General features: G+C 37.2%; 1 protein-coding gene across 13 annotated transcripts in view; it reads left to right on the top strand.

Moving 5' to 3' along the window:
• Positions 1-21,875, top strand: part of SESTD1 (SEC14 and spectrin domain containing 1) — a 262,393-nt gene that overhangs the window by 13,030 nt on the left and 227,488 nt on the right. The window contains exon 2 of one of the 13 annotated variants that reach the window (XM_079923859.1): positions 4,834-4,872. The exons of the other annotated variants lie outside the window; for them this stretch is intronic. The gene's annotated coding sequence lies outside the window, so the exon portion shown is untranslated. The remainder of the gene's footprint in view (positions 1-4,833; positions 4,873-21,875) is intronic. 13 annotated transcript variants of the gene reach the window in all.

Raw genomic sequence — 21,875 nt, 5'->3', positions numbered from 1 at the left:
GTACACTTAAAATGGTAAATTTTCTGTTATATATGTCTTTAAAAAATTAATTTGTTTAAAATAATTTCTTTAAAAATTAACCTATCAAGAAGAATTATATGTCTTTAATGAAAAAGTATACAGAGTACTTTTTAACAAAGTAGTAGACTTTAACCTCTAGGAGAAATGAATATTCTGTCCTTTGTTTGGGCGAGTGTGTGCGCATATACAGAGTATGACAATATAGATTGTCTTTCTATTTTTCTCTGTTTCATTTTTAACAAAAGGACCAGACCTGTCCTTTAGCCTAACTGTAAGTGGACAATGGTCATCTTTAGCAGCTCCCTTCACACCCTAAAATTTTCTCTGCCTCTTTTTTTCCATTCAAACAACCTCTCTGGAAAGACATAAAACCCACTCATACTAGGGTAAAATAACTCATCACAGCTTAAAGTAAGTGACACTCTCCCTGGTAATGGAGGAATAGATTTCAGCTAGCCTAAAAGCCCTTAGCTAAAGGAATAGCATACTTACATTGAAATTTGAGATTCCAGCCAGAGGATGAGAAAGAGTACTAGGGGTTTAATTTCATAAGGCACTTGACATCACACCATGTCACTATTCAGTTATGGCTGGTCAAGCTCTGAGTCATGGAAAATGTATTTTAATGTTATACTAATTGTATACCCCTAGTAATTTGAGATTAGGAACAATGTGATTTACATGATTTTCCAAATTAGACCACATTAGTTCACTCACCAATTATATGCCAACTATGTGCCCAAAACCGTACTAGGCTGTGGGCATTCAAAAATGGTGAGACATATAACTTGTCCAAAAAGAAGAGGAGAGTTAGTCAAACAGAAGATTGTGAATAACTCTATATATGAAGGACCCCTTTTTCCCCTCTGCCCGGGGTGGCTTGGGTGAGCCTCACAGCGTTTTTGTGCATGCTTTTATTATAATATTTATTGACTCATATTTAAACTTCATGTGCTCATGTCTGTCTTTTCCACTATACTGTGGATATGAAATTCATCAAAATATAATGTGTTAGATTTGCACGTTAGAATGATCCGTCATGTTTTCTGGAAAGTATCATTGTCTCATCTGTTTTTGTGGAACAAATGACCTTAAAATTTAATGGCTTGAAGCAAGAATTTGTTATTTTTCACGATCCTGTGAGTCAAGAATTTGGCATGGCTCAGCTGGTTTGTTCTGCTTCACATGATGTCAGTTTAGGGTTACTAATGTACCTGCATTTAGCTGGGAGTTGGGCTGGGGTTGGAATGTCCAAAGAGGCCCTCTCATCTGCCAGGGCTTCTCTCACTGTGGTCACTAGTCATTCATTAGTCTAGCCTAGATTTCCTTGTTACATGGTGGCTGGGCTCCAAGAAAAAAAGAAAGCAAAAGTTGCCAGAACTCTTAAGACCTTGGCTCAGAAGTACCATAATATTATTCCTACCACATCCTACTGGTAAGACTCAAGGGGAGGGAAAATAGACTCAGCTTCTTGAGGTAAGGAGCAGCATGAGCATACAAGAATGGGAGGAATTGTTGTCTGCTATATTTGGAGGTTATGTACCACAATAACATTTTTTTAAACCCTCTTAATTACCATAAACACCTAGAAATACAGAGTAAGATATAATAAACATCTGTTTAAATCAAGATCTGCGCTCTCAACAAAGCATTGAAAACCCTAGAGGCCAAAAATAACGAAGGAACTGAAAACTAGCGTTAATGATTCTGTGGCTGCCATAGGGGAAGGGGAATAATCAGTCCCAGCAACATGGAGCTTGCATCTAATGACAACATGAACATAGGAGATGATGTTTGGGTTCTGTCAAGGTAGGGAGTTGCAAGTGAGATCCCACATAAAGCTGTGATTCTTGAAGGGCTTCACCCTCAGGATAAACTGGAAAACACCAATCCAGGAAGATGACAACACAGGTTTATTGTCTCTTCCCAGGCTCTCCAAGGAATGAAATCTCTCCCAAGGGAATTTTTAACTTTAGGCCAGCCCTAATATAAGTTTGGGGTTAACTACATATTCTCTGTAATGTTCAGGTACCCAGGACAAGGAACTTAAAAAAAAAAAAGTGATCTCTACTCAATAACATCCTGGGGAATCTAGCATTAAAAATTACAAAACCTCTGTAAAAGGAAAAGCAATGAACCAAGTTACATAGAATTCCTACAGTTAAGGTTTTGTGATCAAGATCCAAATTTGTAAACAGGGGAACAACTGACTGTGAGTGAGACTCAGCAGACAAAACAAATGTAAGGATAGGTTGGGACTGAAAAATAAACACACTTTAAAATGGTAGATTTTAGAATAGAAAAAGTCAGGGGAAAAGGAGCCAAAACAAGAGAAAACTCAATGGATTAGTTAAATAACAAATTAGACACAGTTGAATAAAAAACTAGTTAACTAGAAGATAGACTTCAGGACATTTTCTGGAATGCAATATAGAAGTATAAGGAGTTGGAAAATGTGAAAGAACATTTATACTTGTGGAATAGAATGAAAAATTTCAACATACAGCAGGAATTCCAAAGGAAAGCTATGGAGAATGGGAAAGAAGCAATATTTGAAGAGCTAAGGACAGAATTTGCAAAACTGATCAACGGCTTGTCTTCAGATTGAAAAAGCCCAGCAAGTTCTAAATAAGATAAAATATATATAAAACCCCAATTGAGGGCTTCCCTGGTGGCGCAGTGGTTGAGAGTCCGCCTGCCGATGCAGGGGACGCGGGTTTGTGCCCCAGTCCGGGAAGGTCCCACATACCGCGGAGCGGCTAGGCCTGTGAGCGATGGCCGCTGGGCCTGCGCGTCCGGAGCCTGTGCTCCGCAACGGGAGAGGCCACAACAGTGAGAGGCCCGCGTACCGCAAACAAAACAAAACAAAACAAAAACACAAAAAACCCAATTGATTATAATTCTCAGAATGGCTAAAATTGGAAAGTCTGACAATATCAAATATTGACAAGGATGTGGAGTAACTCAAAATCTCAAACAAAATGAAAAGACAAAGACAGAAAATATTTGCCATGCATATACCCAACAAAAGAAAATTTACAAATTTCTACAAATCAATATGTAAAAACAAACAATGCAACCAAAAAAATGGGTAAATAATATGAACTGGCAGTTCAGAGAAAATGACACTTGAGTGATCAAGAAGCATAAAAGGGACTTCCCTGGTGGCGCAGTGGTTAAGAATCCGCCTGCCAATGCAGGGGACACGGGTTCGGGCCGTGGTCCAGGAAGATCTCACATGCTGCAGAGCAACTAAGCCCGTGCGCCACTACTGAGCCTGCACTCTAGAGCCCACGAGCCACAACTACTGAGCCCTCGTGCCACAACTACTGAAGCCCGCGCACCTAGAGCCTGTGCTCTGCAACAAGAGAAACCACCGCAATGAGAAGCCTGCACACCACCACGAATAGTAACCCTGGCTCACAGCAACTGGAGAAAGCCCGCATACAGCAATGAAGACCCAACACAGCCAAAAATAAATAAATAAATAGAATTTTCAAAAACAAAAACAAAAGAAAAGATGGTATATATTTCTTAATAATCAGGGAAAATTATTAAAATGACAAAAATATAAACTTTGACAGAAAGAAATGTAAATACTGACAGTTCTGTGTATAAGCAGAGCTGTTGAACGAAGGAGTGAAAACTGCTAGAGAAAAATGTGTATCAGTGCAATCACTTTGGAGAGCAATTTGGCAACATGTAAAGTGAAACATTTAATTCCATTTTTAGGACTATACTTTAGAAAAAGTCTTAAATTTACACAAGAAAATATGGGTCATATTATATCATTAGTAATAGTGAACAATGAAAATAACCTCAATATGACCATGAAGTCTGGATAACCAAATTTTGTACATTCAAATAATGAAATACTAACTGACAAAAATTGAAATAAATTACTGAAAGGGAAGGTTTGACATGATTAAATTCCAAAAATACAATGTTCAGTGAAATATGAACGTTGCAGAATAATATGTACAGTATGATACCATTTATGTGAAATTTAAAAAATTCATAATACTATATATGTGTTAAAGATAAAATCCATTTATAGTAGACATATGAAAACCAAAACAGGAAGGATAAGTACTAAATGTAGTGATCATTGGGGGGGAAAGCGAGGGGAATGGGACAGAAGAAAGTATACAAGTGATTACCACAATATTTGTAATATTTTATTTCTTTTTAAAAAATAGCGAGCAAATTTGGCAAATTAAGATTTAGCAAAGCTTGATGGATATGAGGTTTTACTATAAACTGCTTTAGAATTCTTCAGTGCTTGAAATATAGCATAAATCTTGTATTTTTCAAGATAAAAAAATTCTTCTGGCAATCTGGGGGATATTTGGGAAGGGATGGGTCTGCAGGCAGGGAGAGAGCTAAGGAAGAACTGAATTATGCTAGAGCATTGAGGATGGAGAGCACGTCCTGGATGCAAGATATGGTTAAAAGCTGGTTTCAGTATACTTAATGACCAAGTGAATGTGAGTGATGTAAAGACAGGGGAGACTGGGATTGTGTAGCTGTTACCAAAATGGGAATTTCTGAAGAGGGAGCAGGAGAACATTTGGGGAATAATGCAGTAAATTCAGAGTTGGATATTTTGAGCTTGAGGTTTCAATGAAGCATTCCAACAGAGTCACATACGTGGTTAGAATTATGGGTTTAAAATTCAAAGGAAAAGACCCTGGGCTTGAGATATAGAATTAGGAGTCATCATAAAAGTGATAGTTGAGGCCATGGAAGTTCCAAGTCTTTGGTGAGACTTTTATGATATTCCTGTAAAGTTCAGTGTTTTCTCATTGACAGGCAGTTCCTGATATGTGGAGGACCATTAGTTGTGCACAGGTATGTGTCAAAACATGATATTTTGGGTCATGTACAAGACCTCTTCTTTGTCTCAGACCTTTTTCTGATCTAGGAGAAGCAAGACATCCCTAAGGAAGCATCCCCCAAATTCCAGACAGACTCTGCTCTGTTGGCTCTCTACATCTGTGCTCACCCTAAGTAGACCAATGCCAAGAGACAGGTCTGAAAGCAGCTTAACTTTTAGTAGCCAATATACATAGTAATAGCCAGGCTGGAATCTGGGACAACATCAAGGCCTGGATCTGTAGCTTCCAGGGCCAAATGCATAGGCATGCAATAAGTGTAGTTACACAAAGCCCCACTCTCAGAAGTGCCCTGCACTTGGTAAAAAGATCTGCTGTTGCCACCTTGAATTCTTAATAATTTTATCTTTGAACTTTTGCTTTGCAAGTGAAGTTCAAAGAGACAGTGGAGCAGAGGAGATAAACACGAGCATGTACACAGTACCTTGCCAACCATTTCCATATAGTATTAGTAATTGTTATGCAGCTTCCACAACAGATTAAACATGTACTGGCTTTGGGTCTCACTAAACTCCCATGCATCGTGAGTCCACAAGAATTCTGTGCTTATTTTATGCTCACACATTTAAGACTGAGTAAGTGGGGACTCTGACAGCCCCAAGAGGTCATGCTTTTCGTTTGAACCAGAACTTACATCAAAGAAAGAAAGAAAATAATGGTATTCTAGGAAACACAAATATCCAAAAAACCCTGTTACATTCTTTCTTATTCATGCTACTTAGCTAAAAGTTATGACATAAAAGAAAAAGGAAGGCTAAGACAACCCAGAGTCCTTTTTCCTTTTAGTTCTTCCTTACTAGTTAGTGAGCCAGATAGTGAGTGTTGGTAGAATGTGTGGGTAACAAGAAATGAATAAAAGTTTGTAATTTCAGTTGTTTGAGAAAGAATGAAATACATGTGTAAGTATGAACTGTAAAATACTGATGATTCCACATATGAGTTAAATACTTATTAAAATTGGCACTGCACAATATAACAATGAATGGTAAAATTCATGCTAAAAAATCAAAATTTTAAGTTTTCTTGGAATGATGATTATCCCTATTATGTCATATAAGTAATAAAATGGTTTTAAAAAGGAAAGCTTTTATGTTAGTACTTTTTTTTTTTTATAAATTTATTTTTATTTTTGGCTGCGTTGGGTCTTCGTTGCTGTGCGCAGGCTTCTCTCTAGTTGTGGTGAGCGGGGGCTACTCTTCGTTGCGGTGTGCAGGCTTCTCATTGCGGTGGCTTCTCTTGTTGTGGAGCACGGGCTCCAGGCGTGCGGACTTCAGTAGTTGTGGCACGTGGGCTCTAGAGTGCAGGCTCAGTAGTTGTGGTGCACGGGCTTAGTTACTCCGTGGCGTGTAGGATCTTCCTGGACCAGGGCTCGAACCCATGTCCCCTGCATTGGCAGGCGGATTCTCAACCGCTGCACCACCAGGGAAACCCATGTTAGTACTTTTTAACAGCACTTTTTTCCCCCTTTTTGAACAAGGGGCCTACATTTTCATGTTGCACTAAGCCTTTTTTCCTTGTTTATTTACCAGCCCAGAGCTTTTTATCCTTCCGCAAGCACCAAGTTTCAACTTGTTACTGAGGAACTGAAAAAGGTAGAGGAAAAAACAACCAAGAGAGATGAGTAAGCATTAGAACACAAAATTAATGTTGAAATGGTAAAGTAATTGACATGTTTTAAAGAATGAGTATGTTAAATGCCTTCAAATTTACATTTTAGGATTCTAGCAAGGATATGAACAGACCCTTTGATCTCATACCCACAACACAGTTGAAAAAGAAACAAAATACTTGTGGTGCTTCTGTTTCTGTACTTTGGGGTGCTACATCCCACCCCATCTACCAGTGTGTCCTGCATCACACCTAGTATAGGGATTAACAGAGAACCAGCCTAAGATCTAGTGAGTTAAATACTCTGTGTCCCAGTTAAGTTGTGGTTCTTTTCAGAAAGGGAAGTTCAGTGTACCTGTTTGTGCTCCTCTCCTTTTTCTTTAAGTTTCTTGAATTCTTTCAGGATTCTTCTCAGGTACACCCACCCTACTCACAAACTTTGGAGGTGGGAGGAAGGGAACTTCCCAGGAAGCAGTCATGAGGCTACAATCCTGGGGCCCTACAAGCCCTGTCTAGAAAGTGATTTGGTTGTTTCCTTACAGTTGTAGGTCATGTTTCTTTTCACAACTGAGACAAACTTGGGACTGTTTCCCACCTCCAAAGTTCTGGGCAGCCTAAGAGTGATTAATGAGTCTGTTCCAACCATACAAGGGTTTGAAAGATGCCTAGTAATGAGTGGTAAGGAAATTTATGATCCCACTGTGACCCATCTTGACCCACTGTCAGCCTGATGAAGGCTGAAGCTGTTTTCTGGGAGCCCCATGTCAAGCGGAGGAGAGGAAAATCAGTCTTACTTGTGCTCCAAAGTGCCACTGTTGCTTGGATCCCAACGCCACTTTTCCTTGCAGGCATTCAGAAACTTCAGGGCTCCAAGCATCACACTATTGCCCCCTGGTGGATGATATGATGTAATAGTTTCTCCTTTCTGAACACCTAGGTGGAATATTTCTCCAAGTTTGGGTACTCATTTGATATATGAATCCCAGTAAATGACCACCCTAACATATGCTCTCTCTAGAGCAGTGAAGTATTTTGCCATAGACTGGGCAGTTTAGACTCTCATTTAGCTGTATTTATCAATCATCAGCATTTTCCACCATTATATTATTTATTGATATTTCTATTACCCATAGAAAGTCCAATTCTCTAGTCCCTGGCATGCTACTTGCAAAAAATTCTGAGCAGCAATTACTCAGTAAAACAGCAGCCACTAAGCATCTAGGGGATCCAGTCCCCAGTAGTGAGGCTGGCCAGAAACTTCAAATTACAAGAGAAGTTCAGTCACTGACCTCCTTTTCCCTGATAGGAATGACTCCCATTTCTTAAGAACTAGGTGAGTGTGGTGTTTGGGTAATAAAAAATGAATGTCCAAGCATTATGACTAAAGCCCACCCCCTACCCCACTAGAATACAACCAGATACTAGAAAATTCATGTAAAAAAATTGTACTCCCTTATCTGATAAAGGTGATCTACCAAAAACTACTGCAATGTCGTTCTTAATGGAGAAATTTTAGAAATTTTCCATTGAAAAATCAGTATTGAGAAAAAGATAACTACTATAACCACTTGTATTCAACATGGTTCTTGCACATTGGGATACCCCATCCTAACCCACCTATATATTTTTTAATCCCAGTCAGCAAGTAAAGGGAAAAATGTAAATTAAAAGATAAGGACTGGAAAAGAAGAAACCAAATTCTGTTTATTCACAGATGATATTAAAATACAAAGAGTTCTTAAATTATTCAGATTAATAAGAATATAGCAAAATGACTGGATATGAAATCAATCGTATTTCTTTTTTAAAAAATAAATTTATTTATTATTTATTTTTGGCTGCGTTGGGTCTTCGTTGTGCACAGGCTTTCTCTAGTTGTGGCAAGCGGGGGCTACTCTTTGTTGCAGTGCACGGGCTTCTCATTTCGGTGGCTTCTCTTGTTGTGGAGCACGGGCTCTAGGTGCGCGGGCTTCAGTAGTTGTGGTTCGCAGGCTCTAGAGCGCAGGCTCAGTAGCTGTGGTGCACGGGCTTAGTTGCTCCACGGCATGTGGGATTTTCCCAGACCAGGGCTCGAACCCGTGTCCTGTGCACTGGCAGGTGGATTCTTACTACTGTGCCACCAGGGAAGTCCAGTTGTATTTCTGTATGCCACCAAAATCCAAAATTTTAGAAAGCATGCGTTATGAGAAGAGATTAATTTTTGTAGCAATTAGTCTTTTTTTTAAAATATCTTTATTGGAGTATAATTGCTTTACAATGGTGTGTTAGTTTCTGCTTTATAACAAAGTGAATCAGCTATACATATATCCCATATCTCCTCCCTCTTGCGTCTCCCTCCCACCCTCCCTATCCCCCCTCTTTAGGTGGTCACGAAGCACCGAGCTGATCTCCCTGTGCTATGTGGCTGCTTCCCACTAGCTATCTGTTTTACATTTGGTAGTGTATATATGTCCAGGCCACTCTCTCACTTCATCCCAGCTTACCCTTCCCCCTCCCCGTGTCCTCAAGTTCATTCTCTACTTCTGCATCTTTATTCCTGTCCTGCCCCTAGGTTTTTCAGAACCTTCTTGTTTTTTTTTTTTTTTTGGATTCCTTATGTATGTGTTAGCATACGGTAATTGTTTTTCTCTTTCTGACTTACTTCACTCTGTATGACAGACTTAGTCTTTTTAAACATATTAGACCTTTAAGCAATTAGTACTTAAAACATAAAGTACCTAGGAATTAATCTAATAAAATATGTTTAAAACTTTTATGGAGAAAATTATAAAACCTTATTGCAAATCATTAAAGAACATCTAAATAAATAAAGAGGATACTTTAGTGGATAGGAAAGCTCAGATCCTAAAGTCCCAACTGTACCTAATTAATGTATAGATTCCATGCATTACAATCAAATTTCCCTAAGGATTTTTCTAGAAAGTTTTCAAGTGTAAAAATTCCTATGGAAAGGCCAAAGCCAAAACTTACCCAGGTGTTCCAAGGAAGGTAGATGAGGAGAGAGGGAGCCGGTAGAAGACTTGTCTTTTCAAGATTTATTATAAAGCCAAAGAATGATTGGCAAATTGGCAATGTAACAGAGAAGAGCCCAGAAACAGACTTCTAACATATATTTGGAAATGATGTGACAAAGTTAGTATTGCAGATGACTAGGGAAAGAATTAACCATTCTATAAATGGTACCAGAATGACTGGATATGGACTTTAAAATAAAAGAAATTTTATCTCTACCTCAGAGTACACACAAAAAATCCATTAAAATAAATTAAAGACTTGAATGTGAAAGGTAATTAAAATAGACATGGTAAAATTTTATTTTTGGTTTGGGATTTGGTACTGATTTTAATCCAAAGGGAAGCCTAAGTCCAAAATCTTGGATAAGAGCTTTTAAAATGTAGTACAAATAAATCAAGGAGCCCAAGGAAAAGCAACCAAGATGCAATGTTTCCTTCAAATAAATAGTCAGGAAATAAAAAGTAATTCAACATACTAAATCTTCATTAAATCTGTGAAAATTATACCAAAGTGGACTGGCATTCCTAGATACATACAGTCTTAGGCATCTTATAACTTGAGAAAATGTTCCTTTTATCATTAAAGAGTAAACTTCTTTTGTTGATCTTAAGTATTCTCACCACACACACACACACACACACAAAATGGAAACTATATGAGGTGATAAATCTGTTAATTAACTTGTTTGTGGTAATCATTTCACAATGTATATGTATATTAAATCATCACGTTGTAAACCTTTATTGTACAACCAAATAGATAAAATTATTTTAAAAAAACTAATAACCCTCTTTCCCCCCCCCAAATTTTTATCTTAAAGTCTGCTTAGTGTGTTAATTGATATTTATTTGCTGTATCTTTTTCCATCTGCTTACTTTTAACTTCCATGTTTTATTTTGCCTTAGACATATCTCTTATAAGAGCATACACTTTAAAACTAAATAAGGAACTCTAGCTTCTTAAACATATGTTATACAGTTACTACATTAACAGATACATTTGAACTTATTTCTACTATCTTATTTTTTCTGTTAATCATGTTTTCTTTGCTGCTGCTTCTTTCTTTCAAAATCTCTGTCTTTCTTCCAAACAGTACAAGGACTTTGGAATACTGTCGCACTGACAACTGCCCCTCCATTTTGTTGTTATTTTAGTCTGAATTATTCTTTTTATTATTGATTTCCAGTTGAAGATCCTTTAGACTTACCACTGTATTTGCTAACCATTGCTTCTTTATTCCACTCCTTCTTTTGGAGTTTAATTTCTTTCTTCTTGAAATATGTTTTCTATCTATGTATTTATTTCTCTTGAATGATAGTTTAGCTGAGTATAGAATTCTAGGCTGACAGAAAGTTCTCCTCAGAACTTTGAAAATATTGTTTCATCTTCTACCATCTTTGCTGATCAGAACCTGCTGTCTGTCAAATTTTCATCTCTTTTTAATCTGTGTTTTCTCTCAGCTTAATTTTCTGTTTACATTCTATAGTTTTACAATGTGTTTGAGTGACTTTGTTCTGTTTAACTCACAATGTGGGTATCTTTAATCTTGAGAATTCATGTTTTTTATCACTTCAGGAAAATTTTTAATATTCAATATATGTTGTACTTTTAAAATTCTCTTCTCTATTTACCTTACTTTCCATTTAATATTTTTCTCCCTCTGTGCTGTATTTGAACAGTTTCCTTGTTCTTCATCTCCAAATTGCTATTATCTCTTCACTTGTGTCTAATCTGCTATTTTATTCTGTGTTTTGAGTTTTCCATTTGTATAGCTACGCTTTTAATTTCTAGATGTCCTAATTAGTTCTTTTTAAAAATTTTGATCTCTTTTCTTTTTCTTGGTATCCTTGTTCATGACAGTTCCAATTCCTTTTAATCTCTTTACACAATTTGAATAATCCTATTTTAATTTTTTTAGATTGTTCTATTATCTGCAGTTCTCAGGATACTAGTTATCTTGTCTGTTGCATTTGTTGATGTTCACTCATTTTTTTGTGATGTGTATTTCTTATTGTGAGCTAATTTCCAGAGGAATTATTGTTATTATTATTATTTTGGAGTTTCTTTTGTCATGAAAGTGTCTTACAGAATAGTTTTGTACTTGTTCCTCCTGAAATCCAACAGGTTTCAAAGATCCTAAATATTATTTTATGGTATTTCTCAGCTTGTGAGTTCCTGAACCATGAAGTATTACAAATTTATATCCCATGTCTGGGTGTGGTGCAAGCTTAGAATTATAATTTCTCATGTATGCCTTTTCTTTTCTACTTGAGGTCCTAGAAAAATAGAAACATCTTCACTATTTCCCCTCAGTCAGTGGGCAGAGTTTGATCCCCTTTTAACAAATGGGGCAGTTCATCCAAGGTCCAAGCTTTATCCAGTAGTCTCAGTTACATTTTCTCTATGTTCTCAGGACTGAAGCCACTTCTATTCCAACAGAGTATTAGAATCCCAGCTGACAGCTCCAGTTTGACTTCAACCTTTGCTCACTGCTGCAACTTTGATTTTTTTATCTTCATGCCTGGCACTTAAAGATTTCCTTTTCTTTACTTTGAGCTTGATTATATATTCACAAAATTTTAAAAACACCTTTTATCTAACATTTTTATGAATTATGTTATGGGGACCTATGTTAATTTACTCCACAAAGCTGGTAAAAGTTTCATCAAGGAATTCTTTTTTTTTTTTTTTTTTTTTTACATTTTAATTCTCATTCAGTCTTATAGGTGCTGCTTACCTTTAATTTTCCTTACAAAATAAGTAATGCATACATAAAGGAACAAAGACTAATACGACAAACACCACTGTACCCACTACCCATCTTAGGAAAAAAGTACTAATAGAATTGAAGCTACCTGTGTACTCATCACTGATGGAATACCCTTCCCTCCCTCCCAGAAGTAACCCCTTTCATGAATTTGGTGTTGATTGTTCCCATGAATCTCTTTGTTCTTTTACTACATACTTAAATATCCCTAATGACATGGTTGTGCATATTTTAAACTTAATATGTGTGTTTGTATGTATAATATTAAGTGGCTTTCTTTTGCTCAGTACTATGTTTTCAGATTTTGTCATGTTAATATATATAGCTCTGTTTTACTAATTTTAACTGGTGTGTAGTGTTCTGTTTTGTGACCATTTCACAACTTATTTATCCACTCTTATATTGATGGACATTTGTATTTTCACTTTTTTGCTGCTATTGACAATGTTGCTCTAAACATTTCTCTGCGTATGTGTACAAGAGTTTCTGTAGGAGTAGCTATGCTAAGCTGTAGAGCATTTGCATTTTTAGCATTATTAAACATTGACAAATTTATTTGAAGTTGTTATATAAAATTTACAGGTAGTGCCTTCTTTATGCACACAGTAAACAGATTCTCTCTCCCCTTTGCTTCCCTCTCAGTAGCTTCCACATGGATTACAGACTTTCACCAAATAATCTCTCCTACTCTCAAGTCCCAACCCCCAAATCTCCACACAGTCTTGTCACCATCCTCCAAGTCTTCTACTCCCACAAGCTGAAAACCTCTAAGATAAGAGGGGTACTTGGTTGGTTCTACCACTTCGCATTTTCCCTTGACTCAATGGACGAAAATGTCCCAACCACCTAATAAATGTAGGGTTTTTTTTTCTCCTTTTAAGCTCTTTTTATTAAAGGGAATTCTCTTGTGAATAAAATTCTTCAAATTTTTAGATAAGTGACTTCCCAAGTTAAATTGATACATTATGTGTCCTCTTTGGTCTTGTTTTACCTGTTCATTTCAGCATGTATTCTAGAGGAAATATCCATTCCTTGGTTTTGTACATGAAAAAACTTAGTCTGATCCAAAGATTCTGGGCTTCAGAGCTGACCTTCAGAAAATATATACACTATGTGTGTATGTGCATTATAGTAGGTGGAAAGTCTGTTATGTCTATCAGAGTCTCAAAGGAGTCCATGACTCTATAATAATGTATAACCAACTTTTTACTTATTGAATGAATGTCAGGTGCATATAGATTAAGTCAGCCCCAGAGGAGCCTGATGGGCAGGAGTGTTTCCTTACTACCTCTCCTTCACAGTAGACAGCCCCCTTGCACAGTCTGGGTCTATTTCTTCAAGGAAACAACTATAGAACATAAACAAAAAATTATCTTTCTAATCTATAATTTTTAAATGTAAATTATAAATCAATAACCAGTTCTGACTTTGTATTTCCTAGTTAAAGCCACAGATACATAAAATATCTAATAAATAGACTGTTCTGTATATTTCTTCTAGTCAACTGAAATGATAGTAAATGGTGAAACATTAACTCCTTTAAATGTAATATCCTAGAGATTCTTTTTAAAATAATTTAATATATATCTCTGTGGAACTTCAAGAAATTATTCAATATTAAAAAAACAGAATTTTTAAAATTTCAGCTGATTGCTGATTGAAGTATATGCCTTCTTAATTTACTATAGAGAATGCATTTATGAAGGTCCAGCTAATATATTCATAGAACATGAGGCATGTAGCCACCCAAATTCATGGCTAAATCTCTCAATTGATAGAGTAAATTGCTGACACAGAAACATTGTATTGGCCAAGCACTGTGGCTTGATTAAGTTTGCTCATTTATTTTATAAATCCGTTGTAAAGCCATTAGAAGAGTTTTATTACTCAAATTATGAGGCTGAGTCAGAGCGGCCTTTTAACTCTATAAATTAATTAGAACTCTTTCCAGAGCACTGAAAATATTCACCCCTTTCTTTCAAAGAATATATTTCCCTTCTCTATTACAAATAAATTGTGATTTAGTTCACAGTTCCCCAGTTGGCCATCATTCATATGTATGCCCCTTGGATAGACCAGCAAATATAATTATAAATTTCCTTACTGTCCATTTCTGGGTAGATGACAGAAGCATTTTATAAAAGAAATTAACCTTAATCAAACCTGTCTGTATTCAAAATATGGCCTAAACACATATCCAGGAAATGATGACGTATCTTTATTCTCTACCCAAAATTCGTTTTGCTTCCTTTATAACTTCAGCATGAGAGTTGCATCAACCCAGCATTTCTGCTTTCTCCTTTTTTTTTCCTTTGCTTTGTTCTTTCTACTACTTTATCATCACTTTCTTTTTTGTTGTTGTTGTTGAATTTTTATTTTATATTGGAATATAGTTGATTTACAATGTTGTATTATTTTCAAGTGTACAGCAAGGTGCTTAAGTTATACATATACATCCATCCATTCTTTTTCAGATTCTTTTCCATATAGGTTATTACAGAGTATTAAATAGAGTTCTCTGTGCTATACAGTAGGTCTTCATTGATTATCTGTTTTATATATAGTAGTGTATCTATGTTAATCCCAAACTCCCAATTTATCCCTCTCCCCCACCTTTCCCTTTTGGTAACCATAAGTTTGTATTTGAAGTCTGTGAGTCTGTTTCTGTTTCGTAAATAAGTACATTTGTATCATTTTTTTAGATTCCACATATAATTGATATCATATGATATTTATCTTTGTCTGCCTTCACTTAGTATGACAATCTGTAGGTCCATCCATGTTGCTGCAAACAGCATTATGTCAATTTTTCATGGCTGAGTAATATTCCATTGTATATATGTACCACATCTTCTTTATCCATTCCTCTGTCAGTGGACATTTAGGTTGCTTCAATGTCTTGGCTATTGTAAATAGTGCTGCAGTGAACATTGGGGTGCATGTATCTCTTAGAATTATGCTTTTCTCCAGATATATTCCCAGGAGTGGGATTGCTGGGCCATATGGTAGTTCTATTTTTAGTTTTTTAAGGAACCTCCATAATGTTCTCCATCGTGGTTGTACCAATTTATTATACATTCCCACCACCAGTGTAGGAGGATTCCTTTTTCTCCACACTCTCACCAGCATTTATTGTTCGTTGACTTTTTTGTTTGTTTGTTGACTTTTTGATGATGGTCATTCTGGCCAGTGTGAGGCAATATATCACTGTAGTTTTGATTTGCATTTCTCTAATAATTAGTGATGTTGAGCATCTTTTCATGTGCTTTCTGGTCATTTGTATGTCTTCTTTGGAGAAATGTCTATGTAGATCTTCTGCCCATTTTTTGATTGGGTTGTTTGATAAAACCTGCCAGAAGATAATGCCCACATTTTTAGAATCTTTTAATCCGATTTTGTAATGCTTCACTCTTAAATAGGAATATACATTAATGGATTACCAGACAGTTAAGACATCTCTAAAGTAAAAAAAAAAAAAAAATTAAAATAAAACATTTTTTAAAATTGTATAAAGAAAACAGTATGCAGAAAACAAAAAGAAAAAAGAAAAGAAAAGAAAACCTGTAATTAGAATCCTCAAAAAATAAGAAAACAATGTATGCAGAAAACAAGAAAGAATCAGGCCTTCCCTGGTGGCGCAGTGGTTGAGAGTCCGCCTGCCGATGCAGGGGACGCGGGTTTGTGCCCCGGTCTGGGCGGATCCCGCGTGCCGCGGAGCGGCTGGGCCCGTGAGCCATGGCTGCTGGGCCTGTGCTTCCGGAGCCTGTGCTCCGCAACGGGAGAGGCCACAGCGGTAGGAGGCCCGTGTACTGCAAAAATAAATAAATAAATAAATAAAAAAGAATAGAAGAAACAGCTAAAAAAGTCAAAAGATTGTATTTGAGTAGCAAGAAATGAATGTTGGTCAGGGTCTTATTTTTCATTTTAAGCTTAATGATACTTTTTGATATTTCAACCAACTGCATGTATTATTGATCTTTGACTTCCTAAGTAAATATATATATATATATATATGTATATATATGTATATATATATATTTTTTTTCCTGCGGTACGCGGGCCTCTCACTCTTGTGGCCTCTCCCGTTGCAGAGCACAGGCTCCGGACGCGCAGGCTCAGTGGCCATGGCTCACAGGCCCAGCCACCCCGCGGCATGTGGGATCTTCCCGGACCGGGGCACGAACCCGTGTCCACTGTATCGGCAGGCAGACTCTCAACCACTGTGCCACCAGGGAAGCCCTAAGTAAATATTTTTAAAGTAACAAGATTTTAAAACGAAATGATAGGAACTTCCCTGGTGGTCCAGTGGTTAAGACTCCATGCTCCCAATGCAGGGGGCCCGGGTTCCATTCCTGGTCAGGGAAATAGATCCTGCATGCTGCAACTAAGAGCCAGCATGCCGCAACCACAAGATCCCGCATGCCTCAACTAAAAGATCCCGCATGCCACAACTAAAGATCTCAAATGCTGCAACTAAGACCCGGCACAGCCCAATAAATAAATAAATATATATATTAAAAAAAAATAACGAAATGATACCCAAGTCTTTTGATACCTATCTCACTCACCTGAGCTTCATTTGTTTACTAGAGCTCTGAAGACAAGCCACGTTGACAGACTCTTTTGGTTTATGCCTACACAGGCAAAATTCTAAACATTTAAAGACAAAATGCTTTTGTTGATTCCATCGGTGTAATCTATTTAAGTATATATAGCTGATGTCTCACTTAATTTCACCTGGTCCTTTACTGCGTTTCTATGACAGGATTGTAATGTGTTTCTATGACAGGATTTTAATGTAAGATTTGTACATCTGCTGGCTCTGTTAGCAAAGCACTTGGCACCCCACAGTTAAGAGGCCCCTGAGAATTTGTTAGCTCCTTGAAGTCTTGTGGATTTTTAGACACACAAATCCTAAGTTTAATAAATTGTCAAAGTAATCTCCTATAGACCAGGAATTTAGGTCAGAAAATACTCCAAATCCCTCAGACAGAAAAAGCTGTAAATCCTAGGTTTCTTTGGAGGGTCTGAAGAGAGGTGATGTGTTTAAATCTGAGAATTACATGGCAAAATTAGATTAGCTTGGTAAATTCCTGCCATGAGGCTACCCTCCTGGAGAGAGCAAGTCCATACATGTTACATTATATCTCTAGGAAAACACAAAATTTCTGTTTCCTTTTCCACTTCCCTGGCCCCTTTCACCACCCGATCCACAGAAGCCTCTGCAGAAATACCCAGTTGCCTTGGGTAGAATAACCAGACCAAAAAGGATTTGTGCAAAAATGTTATGAGAGCAAAACTTTTTATTATTTTACCTTCAACTCTTCGGCTCTTTCTAACTATGCCAACCCAACTGCTCTCAGGAGGGGTCCATAGTTTAGAAGTATAAACCCCTGCTTAACTAGGGTTAGGTATGGGGGTATTACTTTCCTCATTGATAAAACATTCCACCCTTCCCTGTACCCAGCCCCTCTGCCCAAGGTCAGAAACAGGGACCTTCTTACAAAAACAGAGAAGAAAAAGACATACTTTATCTAGTAAGTAGGTTACTCCCATTAAATCTTCAGCACAACCCAGTTATTAAACAGATAAGCCAGAATATTTCTAGGGAGTAATCTGGCATTACTTAGGGAGTCTGCCAGATTCTGCCTGCCTATGCCCCAGCCTAGACATTCTCAGGGCAGTAAACCGGGTAGTCATAGGCTGGACCTCCTTTGTTTTCTGTCTCAGGGATCACTGACTTTCAATGCCTGATGTTCAACATCTTGAAAACTGAAAATTGTTTTTTATATATTGTTTTTCTTTCATTTCTTCTTTTTTTTTTTTGGTTTTTTCAAACAGGATAAATCTGGCTGGAAGCAGAATTCCTTCTTTTTGTTTAGGCTTAAGTATCTTGTAGGAAATCTCATCAAAGTGAGATTAAAGAGCATGCAAAAGTGAATCTGTAGACTGCTTTGGGTAGTATAGTCATTTTCATTTTCAAAATATTGATTCTTCCAATTCAAGAACTTGGTATATCTCTCCATCTGTTTATGTCATCTTTTATTTCTTTCATCAGTATCTTATAGCTTTCTGAGTACAGGTCTTTTGCCTCCTTAGGTAGGTTTATTCCTAGGTATTTTATTCTTCTTGATGCGTTGGTAAATGGGATTGTTTCATTGATTTCTCTTTCTGATATTTCATTGTTAGTGTAAAGGAATGCAAAAGATTTCTGTGTATTAATTTTGAAAAAAAAAGTGCATGGCACTAAGACTGGTAGAATTCTGGTGTAACCTACCTGTTCCATGTGAAAAAAAAATATGCATGCACCCTGTATTTAAAAAAAATCACACTGAGGCTATTTTATCAAGTTATATAATACATAATGTAATCTGGGTCTGCATAACAGACAAGGCCTGTGTGACTTTAAGCTAGTTACTCATTTATTCATTCAACAACCAATAATTGATTCAATAAGCATTTATTGATCACCTACTGTATGCTGGGCACTACTCAGTTCACTGGGAATAAGGCAAAAAACCAGGCAGTCAGAGTCTGTGTGTTCATGTAGTTGACATAATAATGAGGAGACACGTAGAAAATAAGCATATAGGGAAACAAATAAATAAGATCACTTCAAATAGTTTTAAGTGCAATGAAGAAAATTAAATAGCACAATGACTTAGAAAACGACTGGTTGTGGGGAAGAGAGGAAGTTCTACTTTCCCCAGCTCCTCAGGGAAGTCCTCTCTAAATAGTTGGCATTTGAGGGCTTCCCTGGTGGCGCAGTGGTTGAGAGTCCGCCTGCCGATGCAGGGGATACGTGTTTGTGCCCCGGTCCGGGAAGATCCCACATGCCGCAGAGCGGCTGGGCCCATGAGCCATGGCCGCTGAGCCTGCGTGTCCGGAGCCTGTGCTCTGCTACGGGAGAGGCCACAACAGTGAGAGGCCCGCGTATCGCAAAAAAAAAAAAAAAGAGTTGGCATTTGAGTTTAGACTTGAAAAAGCAAAGAAGAAACCATTTGACAGTGTTGAATGGGATGGAGAGTGGGGAGACATTCCAAACAAAGAGAAGAGCAAATGCAGAAACCCCAAGAAGGAATAGAATCTTGTGCATTTATGGGGTATAGAAAAGGCCATGGTGGTTGGAGACTGAGGGAAAGAGGAAGAGTGGTGTGAGATTAGGTCTAAGAGCTAGCAGGGAGGCCTTTTTGGCCATGGCTAGGCACTTGAAATTTACTGTCATTCCAGTGGGAAGCCAGTAGAGATTTGGTATAATCAGATTTATCCTTTAAAAAGTTAACTCTGGCTGCTGTGTGGGGCAGGCAGGATCCAAGTGAGATATGATGGAAGATTAGACCACAATTATTTCACTGGAATTGATGAGAAGTGATCCTGTTTGGAATGTATTTTGCAGATAGAGCTTACAATACTTGATAAAGGATAGGTTGTGAGGTGTGAAAGAAAACAATGAATCAGAGACGTTTGTGGCCTGAGATGCTGGCAGTGTGGATGTAGCATTTTCTGAGGGGAAAATCTGGTGGATGAGTGGCCTTTTAGAGGTTGTCCAATGCCTGAGGGAATATGTCAGTTTAGCAGTTGGATACACAAGTTTGGAGCTGATGAGAGAGGCCCCAGTTAGAGACAGAGATTTAGGATAACCAGCAAATTTTGAGATCACCTAGTGAAAAACTATAGAAAAAGAAGAGAACTGAGGACAAGGCCTAAGTCATTCAACTTTTTGAAATCAAGTGGAGAAGAAGCCAGGCCAGCAAAAGACATTCAGAAATAGCAACAATTGAGATGGAAGAAAAACTCTTAAGAACAGAGTCTTTCCAGAAAGAAGTGGTGTTCATCTGTGGTAAGAGCTGCCTAGAGGTCCAATACTATGAAATCAGAGAACCAACCATTGAACTTGGCAAGATGGAAATTGTTTGTGATCTTGATATGAGCTACTTAATGGAGTGATAAAGAATCAAATCCAAGAAGATAGAATGGAATGGTAAGAAAGCAGAAACAGTAAGTGTAGGAATCCTATGCTTGCTATGGCTTCTATATCCCTATACTTGAGGATACAGACATATGTACATTTTGTGTTTTAAATAAATCGTGTCCACAAGAGAGTCAGAGTCAGCTTATGTGAACCATTCCCATGACACCTTGTACAACCTCTTTAGTATGTATTAAACTTGAAAAGGGTCTTATTTAGAATTCAGATATATAGGGTTGAGAAACTGAATGGAATCCTGTTGCTCTTCTGAATGCCCTTTATTCAAAGTGTTGGAGTGTTTTTTCCAAAGTAATTTATTTCATTATTATTTTGTGTTTTATTCAGTACTTGATACATTTAAAAGGTATGTGTAATTGTATTACTTACATAAGTTATGAAGGGTAATAAATTATGAAGGAAATAAACACTCAAGCCCTCCACCCAATTTAAGAACTATTTAATTATTAATAGTTTTGCATCTAACTGTGAGGCCCTCCCCTCTGTCATTATCCTCACTCCCCCCTCCCTAAAGATGATTACTATCACAAAGTTAATTTTCCCCTTGATTAAAAAAATAGTTTTGTATCATAATATATGTGTATATCCCTAAACAACATATTATTTAATCATTAGTCAATCTCTGTGGGATATGTGTTATAAGCCTTTTTCCTTTGTAGAAATAGAAACTTAGGTGACTGTATGATTTACCCAAGGCCAAGAAAACCAGTTGAAACCAGGCCAGATGTAGTTACTCCTTCTTGATTCAGAACATAAGTCATGTTAATACTCACAAGAGCTAATACTGGAACACAAGTTCACAGTGGAAGAGCTACTCTTTCCAGCTTAGTCCAAACACAGCCTCAGAATCCTCTTACTAACAAATACATCAAGCAGTCACTACAAATTTCTTGGAGTTTTTAAAGAAACAAACTATATTTGATCAGAAAGTTCTGTTGGTTGAATAACAAGGAATACAATTATTAAGCCCATTCCTAAGAGTAAGATTTCTATCTCATTTTAATGTTGAAAATTATTTTTAATAATCTAAACAATTTGATGTTAGTAAACTTGTATGGCAAGATACTCAGGAGTGATGTCTTTCTCTAATTTGCACATCAGTAACAACATTTCACCTATGAGAGTTTATTTGCCAGGAATGTTTTGCTAATGAAAGCACTACTTCTGTATTTTGTTGTAACAGAATTATAGACTTTCAGTATTAAAGGTACCAATGTGTTATCCCTGCTGTGATAGTATCTTCTTTTCATAGATGAGGTTACCTGACCTCAATTAGTAGACTTCACCAAACACACGATTCTTTGACCAATCTGTTCTTAGTTCAAGGGATTTAGGCATTAATTCAGTAGCTCAGCTGACACATTCACCTTGAAATAAATCTTCTCTATTTTGTGTATTAGATACGGCATTGGGTTTCTGCATCATTCCTGAAATGAAGCTCCTGTTTTATACCCCAGCTCTAATATGTGCATCCTTATCTTGCAGAGGGACTCATCCCTTTCTTCTGATAATAGAACCCCACTTTCCTATGGATAACCCATTTCATATGGTTCAGGAGAGCACATGACTAGTCCTGGCCAAT

The sequence above is a fragment of the Stenella coeruleoalba genome (assembly GCF_951394435.1).
Source record: "Stenella coeruleoalba genome assembly, chromosome: 6".
NCBI lineage: Eukaryota > Metazoa > Chordata > Mammalia > Artiodactyla > Delphinidae > Stenella > Stenella coeruleoalba.
This window is presented reverse-complemented; position numbering and strand designations above follow the sequence as displayed.